At 30.6% G+C, this 7,088-nt stretch overlaps 1 long non-coding RNA gene across 1 annotated transcript; it reads right to left on the bottom strand.

Moving 5' to 3' along the window:
- Positions 1–278: 278 nt before the first annotated feature.
- Positions 279–1,528, bottom strand: LOC127712325 (uncharacterized). The gene is made up of 3 exons (XR_007987039.1): positions 1,384–1,528; positions 561–631; positions 279–416 (listed from the first exon to the last, which is right to left on the bottom strand). It is a non-coding gene; the product is annotated as an uncharacterized LOC127712325 (long non-coding RNA).
- Between the last annotated feature and the right edge of the window lie 5,560 nt (positions 1,529–7,088).

Below are 7,088 nucleotides of genomic sequence, written 5' to 3'. Positions count from 1 at the left end.
TTTTTTTACAATATGTACAAAATAACTTAACAAATAAAACTTAGAAAGACAAGCGACTACAATTATCCATTTCCTAGGACTTTATGTTCCTTCGTTACCTGTAAAAAAAATATTATCAATACTTAGTTAATTTATGATAAAAGCATTATTTTGGAATGAATGATATATTTTTATTTTCTTTCTTTTCCCCCACTTACATAAACTTTATTGATATGTAAATTTAATGATTTTCTTATTTTTTTAAAATTCAAATCTTTAGAATTAACACTTACAAAATAATCGATTGATGTGAGTGGTGTTTCCGTCTTCTTCTTCTTCTTCTTCTTCTTCTTCTTCTTCTTCTTCTTCTTCTTCTTCTTCTTCTTCTTCTTCTCCTTCTCCTTCTTCTTCTTTCACTCCAAATGTAGTGCTCATTCCTAATTAAATAAAAAAAGAATATTTGTTATCAAACACTAACATTTTTCTTTTTGTCTTGTATTAGAAGTGTGGTTATGACATACAGGTATATTTTCTTTGTTGTCTTTACTTAAATATATGAATATTTTATACACTTATCTTACCTAGTGATATTTTTTTCTGTGAGTGTTAATTCTTCTTCTGCTTTGGAGTTGTGTGTTTCAATGGCTGTGTCCTAAAAAGTTAGTCTTAACAATGAGTTGTAAACAAAGATTATTGTCTTAACTGTTTATTTTATTCTTCTTTTTAGAATCAAGTTATTGACTTAACAAGTAGTGAAGAGGAGATGATGGAAATAGACAATCATGCTATACCAAGTGCAAGCTGTAGTCATGAACATAAACAAAAAGATGTAAGCATAACTCTTTTAAAAATATAATCTTTTAGATTACAATAATCAAAATACATTGTTTAACATGAGTAACTGTGATTTATATCTAATGAAATATTCAAATAATAAATATTTTTTTTTATAGTTTATAAAACAAATTTATGACTTAGTTCACTTTCTTTACATAGACATATGTCTCTGAAACATAAAACACTATGTTAATTTCCATAAAAAAGGAGATAATTATTTCAACATTTTCTGTGTATTCATGTTTACAATATTTTGTTTTATCAGGACATATCATTAGTACAAGAAATTGAAGAGGCAAGTAAGATATTTCTCAATGTGAGTGTATAATTATTTTTTCAACATTAATTCTATTTTTATCAATAATGGAAATCAAAATTTATATCACGTGGTTAATTTCCTTATATGGTCACATGATTAACACTTCCTAATAAGGTAAACAAATACTATCACATGCTTTCCTTATATGGTCATATGATTAACTTCCTAATATGGTAATCACGTTTACCATTCAAATTAATGTAACTATGTTTTCACTTGTAAAATTTAATCAAACACAAAGTACTTACATACGATGAGCATTCTTCCCCGTTCACCACTATAATCTTCCCTTCCACTGTATCACATAGCTCTTTATTTGACAATGTTAGTTCAAAGACACAAGTACTTTTAACGTGGATATTTTGAATTTGTTCGCTTTTGATAACATAGTTCATCAACACTCTGTTGATAGAAGGATCTATCTCTCCACTAGAGTACACAACACCATCACCTCGACAATCCATTATATCTTCACTTATAGAACATTCTGCTGTATTTGTAAATAAAGGCAACAGTAGTATACCGCTGTTCGAAACTCATAAATCGATAGAGATAAAAACAAATCCGGGTTACAAACTAAAACTGAGGGAAACGCATCAAATATAAGAGGAGAACAACGACACAACAAAAACACAACATTAAAATGTAACACACACAGAAACGAACTATAATATAACAATGGCCATTTTCCTGACTTGGTACAGGACATTTTAAGAAAAAAATGGTGGGTTGAACCTGGTTTTGTGGCATGCCAAACCTCCCGCTTTTATGGCAACGTCAAACACAACACCAAAACGACAACATCACATGACAGGACCACACTACAATTAAATGGGAGAACATATAGGACAAAGAAACACACGAATAATAGCTAGCAGAAGGTACTAGGCTTAAAATTCAATACGCCAGACGTGCGTCTCGTCCACACAAGACTAACCAGTGACGCTCAGATAAAAAAAGTTTGAGAGCCAAAACAAGTACAAAGCTGAAGAGCACCGAGGACCAAAACTTCCAAAACGTTGCGCCTAACACGGCCAGGATTTTCTGCCTGGGACAAGAACATCCTTATTATTTAGAATAATTTATAATACTTCCCACACGGTTATTGATAACAAACAACACATGACAACAAACAAAAACATGGCGATCATCTTCAATTTCTATAATTAGTGTGTGAAGAGGTTACGTCACGTGGGTGAATAAAGGAAAGCTTTTATTGTCTTTACCTGATTAAAAGAACGATTTTTTTTGAAGAAAAAAAGAATTTCATCATATTTTTGTTTGTTTTCATATCAAATAATTAATCATTATTTATTACAAAAAGAGGAATACTGAATAACAATTGTATATATGTTTTAGGAACCGATGGAAGTGGATGTTGTTGATAAATTTATGGACGATCAAAAAAGATTATTTTAAGTAAAAACAATAAAAAGTAGAGGGGAGTATGCAGCTACAATGAAAGGAAAAAAAGACAATCTTTAATATTTTAAATTAATGTTTAACAAATGAAATATGTTATTATTTTATGTTTAAAGAAACTATATATAGATGAGACAACAAGGTGTTTTATTTTTAAACAAACTAATCGAGAAAAGAAAGAAAATAATATCTAGAATTACAAAGAAAAAGATAAAAAACTTTTTTTATTTTAACTATCCTTATCTCGACTAGTTTGTAAGACAATAAAGTTAGCGGTTCGTAAATATTTCTTCTTTCTTTCTTGCAATCTGTGTTGTAGAGTATTTCATGTAAAAATAAAAATAGTCTGTCTCTCTTTCCGTTACAATTCATTCCATTTAATCAAACAAAGGATCCGGTAATTTAGTCCGAACACAAATGGATTTGAATTATCTCCAAACAATAGGTCAATTATTAAAAGTGATTCCTCTAATCTAGGATATCAATTGAGAGTCGTTTCTCTAATCCGAAAACAAATAGATTATAATTAACAATTGTTTACTCTAATCAGGATTAAAAGGGGGAATAAAACATTGAGGATCAATAATCTAGATTAAAAGATAAGGATTATCTTAATCCGATTGATTACATAATAATGTGCTTAACTTAAAGTTGCATCATAAGCTGGTTTAAGAAGATTAGAGTGCTTAAAATCGTACCATAAGCTGGCTGGATTAAGAAGATTAGAGAAAGCTGGAAGATTAAAGGGGATTAGAGGGAATCCTCATTATCCTCAATTGAGGAGTGCAGTCCCACTCTTCACTACTTGAGGAATACAACAAAATTGTACATATTTAAACGATGGCTCTTATTCTAAACAAGGTAAGAATATATATTTTAATATTTTATTACTGCATGCTCCACTGTGACTTACTTAACTAAATGGTCCGTTAGTCTGTACCAATGAAGAAAGTTTAGCTTATACTTTAGTCAAGCATGAAGTTAGCCACAAATTTCAGATGAAAATGCCTGTACTTTATTATTAGAAATTTACTTCCATACATTTATAGCTAGAAAAAAATTGGATATTGTTGTATATATTCCTAGAACTTTGATCATATAATAAATATTTCTAGAACTTTAATTATCTGATAACCATGATAACTATTCCTGAAACATTTATAATATAGCCAATATTCCAATATGCCTTGAACTTTTATAATATAACAAATATTCCTAGAACTTTTAAATACAACAATTATTCTGGAACTTGTTATAATATAACAAATTCTCCTGGAACTTTCATAATATAACAAATATTCCTGGAACTTTTATTATATAAAACATTGTCCATAATACTTATTCCAAGGAGCTTTAAGCATATAACAAAAGCTCCATTGGGAACTTTCCTTATGTAATATTTTATCCTTTGTGAAGGAAATTTTCTTATAACATTGGATAAAATATTATATAAGGCAAGTTCCGAATGGAACTTTAGTTATATGCTAAAGTTCTTTGGAACAAATATTATGGGGGAACTTATATTCTGTCACTGCCACCAAGTAAGGCTACGACTATATTACCATCATCTTGCTGAAAAAAGCGTACAAACGTCAACAATTCCGTTAAACATGTTACTTCTTGCATCCAAAAGTTTTTCACAGAACAAAATTAATTGTTGGACGACATCAGTGGAATGACAACTGCATCAAGAATATTGGCCATCCGTTATTGCTATTGAGCCCAGTTTTACCATGACTAATAATTTATCATTCAAATGCGGATAGACAGAGGCAAGACGTAAATGTAAAAGTGGTTTGATTCTGCCAGTGTACTTTATCCGGAGGAAGAAAATCCCTAGTGATTTTTATCCATCAACAAAAATTCACTAGGTTTTTCTTTCCGGGTCCAGTGTAAAACATCCACCAGTCATTATAAGGTTTTAAAAAATGTTTTTTGAAGGGGAAATATATATAAAATGTGGCTTTATAGTTTTTAGTGTATTTGAAACTTGCATAGTTGATTTATGTAAAAGGTGGAGAGTTTTCATTCAAGGAATGTTCACACTAGTGTTTTGTACCGGAATGATTGCACTAGTTATTTTATACCGGGATTAATTACACTAGTGCTTTAGATCCATACATTGATGAAGTGATTAACATTCATTTTGAACACACGATAACACAATAATGCTTATTAACGAATAAGATTTTAATAATTTTTCTATGCAAATCAATAAAATCCTATGCTTATAAATTGTCACTAATTGTAATATTTATATTTATTGGATTGCCGAAGTGTATTTGCTTTTCGGTCGACTTGAATATAAAATCATATCTTTTATGTCAATATCAAAGGATGCTTCTATAATTGAAACTTTATGTAAGAACAAATCTGCTCTTTAAATTTGGTTTATATCAAGTTCTATGTCCTGAACATTGATAAAGTATTTTGAGTCATAAAAATATCCTCCTCATCATCATCAATACTATTTACTGGATTGACTCAGATTTATTAAACTGGTTCCTTGAAAATAATTTTAATTTTAACCCATTTATTTATGTAAACAATAAACCGGTCTAATATAAACAAAACAACGATATCAAGATCGACACTTTCACACTATTTACATTCAATATTCTCTAGTGAAAAACAGTTACCCGGAATAAATACACGGCGGAATGAAAGTGCGCTTACATAAACGTCTGTGAATAGATAATCTGTTTTTCGTAATAACAACAAAGTTCTGGTCGACATTGAATAGATGATTTCCAAATATTTTCAATTGATTGACTCACAATTTTGGGCCATAATTTTTTATCATGGATATACAGATCATTCATGTAACTCAAGAAAGGAATGCATGTTCGTATTAAGTCGTATGTTATTGAACGCTTATCGGATTCGCCAAGCAACAGTTGACCGAGACGTAGATTAAATAATTGCTTATGAGTTGTTTTGGATTTAGCTCTAAACAACCGTCCGAGGAACAATTATTAGAATTTATCGACGAGTCCTTGTATGAACCAGAGTCCGACAGTATTTGTACAAGAATCAGTTGGCGACCGTTTATCTAAACCTATTATAAATCGTACAAAGTATCGTTGTGTTTGCTCTAACATTCTAGTTTCAGAAAATGTTAACTGCCTCCAAAGCTAACACGAGTACAATATGTTTCCAAAAAATAGTGTTTGTAATTGAGCTCATGCCAATCCGATTTAGGCCTATACTATACAGAGAATGTAGATTCATTTTCAGCTTTTAATTAGTCATTCCTTATAGTTAAATTCTAAATTTCATTTTAAAAAGTAAATCATAAAAAAAAACGTTGATGGTCCGAGTACACAGTTATCGTCCTTTGATTTTCGTTGTCCACGAATATAGTCCTTAGTGTGGACAGTGTGTTACTTGCCATTTTTTTTTATACCCCTTCCAAATTTATTTCTCCATGTTTTATGCCTCAAATAGCAAGTAAGGGGGTGAAATGACACTGTAAAAAAATTTGGGTCATGAATTTTAAAGTAAAGTAGTGATTTGGTCCAGCTGAAAAAGGTTAAAAATTAGCACTTCGGAAGCTGTCAAAAGATTTCAAGACCCCCTTAACATAAAATTGTCCATATTTTGAGTTAGAGCCGATGAAGTTTTCTATAATTTTGATATAATTTGTCCCAAAAGTAGTACAACACACTGTAAAAATATTATTGAGAAAGCGCAGGTGAGATTTTTTTAATTTTCAGTTATTGTCTAAAAGAAATGCACTACGAAATAACTGTGTACTCGAACCTAAGATGACGTCACGGCCACATGACGAAATTATGTTTATAAGCTGATAGACGAAAAACTTTCAGCCAATCAGAAGACGTGTTACATCCAAGATTAAATTATATATATATATATAAAATACCAGAAATTCCACAATCATTATTTACTTTCAGTAAAATCATTGACTGACGATGCTGATGTTACCTATCGTTTGATTGGTATTTACACTGAATCTTGTGCTCGGATAGACATGGGCTAACAAGTTTGATGAGCCGGTCGATTTTTCGTGTCCAAATGGACAAGCCATTTTTGTCGTCCACAGTGAACATCACAACTATTTTGAGGATCGTAGATAATCTTTAGGATGTAGATCTACTGGTGGACAACACATTAATTGTTACTGGACTCGTAAATATTAAAATAACATTTAAAACGAAAACCCGTTAGCAAGCATATATTTTTGATATTATGCATCAAATATAATAAATGAATTAGGTGATTTTAAGTTGGGTTGGTGTCTCATTGATATCAATATATCATTGCTGTTTGTCATCTTGTAATTACTACACAAACTATAATGATAACAACGGCAGCTTCTCTAGTGATTACGAGCGTTTTTGTTGTGTCATTTATTTGATGACTGGTAAGCATGCAACCTTTATCGTTATATCAATTTTAGGGTTATCTTATTTACATACAATGAATTTATTTCTGTAATATTGCAGTCAGGTACACAAATGTTAGTCTTCTTGCCTTTATCGTGGCATCCAGGTTTTATTGGTGGAGGAAA

The sequence above is a fragment of the Mytilus californianus genome, unplaced genomic scaffold, assembly GCF_021869535.1.
Source record: "Mytilus californianus isolate M0D057914Y unplaced genomic scaffold, xbMytCali1.0.p SCAF_8, whole genome shotgun sequence".
Taxonomy (NCBI): Eukaryota; Metazoa; Mollusca; class Bivalvia; order Mytilida; family Mytilidae; genus Mytilus; species Mytilus californianus.
The sequence above is the reverse complement of the archived record's forward strand: the minus strand, read 5'-3'. Positions and strand labels throughout refer to the sequence as shown.